Below are 1913 nucleotides of genomic sequence, written 5' to 3' on the forward strand. Positions count from 1 at the left end.
GATATCGCTAGCGGCCAGTGCATTGTTAATGAATGACATAACGGTAACCATTAAGTCATTCATTAAAGTCGTCCAGTGTGGACACGCAATCACTGTTGACGGGCATTCGTAACAATGTCGGAACAAATGCCGGTCGCTCCAGTGTGTACCTAGCTTAAGGCGTTTTATTACATCAGTTCTGTATATTGAATTGTAAATGACTTGATTAAAATTTATTATTTCATTAAGATAAAATGGTTGACAGTCTCCTTGAAGTAGGAACCAAGACAAAAAAAATAATAATGAGACCAATATTATGTATTAATAGGACAATAAATAAAATGCAAACAGTTTGTTATCAAAACCAAAGCAGCTGTCTCCTTTTTACATTTGCCTGTAAAAGTCTGTTGTAACCAGTCTGTTGAATGTCCATGAATCAAGATATCCCTCATATTGTTACAGTAAATAGTCACCTGTTATTTTCTTTAAAATTATGGGATCTCAGTATTAAAGACATTTAATGTTTGCTGCTAGGATGTATTTTTAAATAATTGCAAAAGCCAGTGTTTTGGAACTATAAGGTTGCAGATGTGTACAGTGTGGTCACATATTATATTGTGATTTTAATTATCTCAGTACATATGCAGCATTTGATCCAGGCTCAATATTGTTCTTATATGAGACAATAGACACTATTTACAATTAGGTAGATGGATCGATCTATCTCCTTATATAAAGTGCAATACTTTGGGTAGGTAATCTACCATATAATGGAATACAAAGTTCATCAATAAGGTGTGAGCAATGCTTTTTCTGTTTGAGAGTGATTAAGAATTGTAGATAATCACGCTCTCTTAATTGCTCTAGTATTTCTCTTTAGTGCATTGCACTCAAATGTGCCAATATAATCTTTTATGTACATAGAGCAAAGTCATATGAAGATTAAAAAAAAAAGTAATCAGTCACAAGATGGTATGAAATACAGACAGCCGGGAACTTGGCATCCAGAATTCCTACGCCAGGATTCCGATAGGGTTAACATATAGACACCTGTTGGTCGGTATGCTAACCTCCCCTCCCTAGTGCCTGAACCTAACCTTCCCCGCACCCTAAACCTAACCCTCCCCCGTTACTTACCTTCGGCATCCCAGCAGTTGGGATGCCGGCAACGAGATTCTGTCTGTCGTCTGTATTCTGGCACCGGTAATGTAAGTGTCGGCATCCAGACCGCTGGGATGCCGAACGCATACACATGAATACTATAGGAACATACTTAATTTCCCATCATTGGGAATTATTATACAGCAATCTGAATGATCACTGTTAATGCTGCCTAATGTGGAATAGAAGTACTGATTTATTGTGTGAATATCCAAAAGCAGTCTCTTCAGAATAGAAGCTGAGATTTTCTGCTTGCCATCTGTAGTGGATATTACTAGTCTATTGATGGAGGTACACACATCAGTATGTTGTTCATCTGATTGAATTTCAGAATACTCCATTACTGTATTCAAATGATATTTTTAAGTACTGCCAAACGTCCACATACACACAGCGCTGTGTGTGGATGAGATGAATGAAAATTATTTCAGGTTCTCAAACTGTGTCATTGCTATTTCTAATTCTACTCTCAGGCCATTCATACACTGTAGTGTGGATAACAGGAACTCTATTTGGCTTACATACCTGTTCTGGTTATCACCTTGATATACTAGAATTTATGCTTCCTTACCAACAACTATTACTTTGTAATAGTGTAAAAAGAGATAAAATGCAGATTAAATGTTAATTCATTATGTACATTGCAGTTGTACAGTACAGGTGTTAGTCATCCAAGAGTCCGATGAGGTCAAATTCATAGTCCTTAAACTCACGTGTAGAGAAATGGCAGCTCAGCTTATTAACTGAAAGTACAAATGAATAGCAACACAGTA

This window comes from Taudactylus pleione, unplaced genomic scaffold (genome assembly GCF_031769625.1).
Source record: "Taudactylus pleione unplaced genomic scaffold, aTauple2 ptg000289l, whole genome shotgun sequence".
NCBI lineage: Eukaryota > Metazoa > Chordata > Amphibia > Anura > Myobatrachidae > Taudactylus > Taudactylus pleione.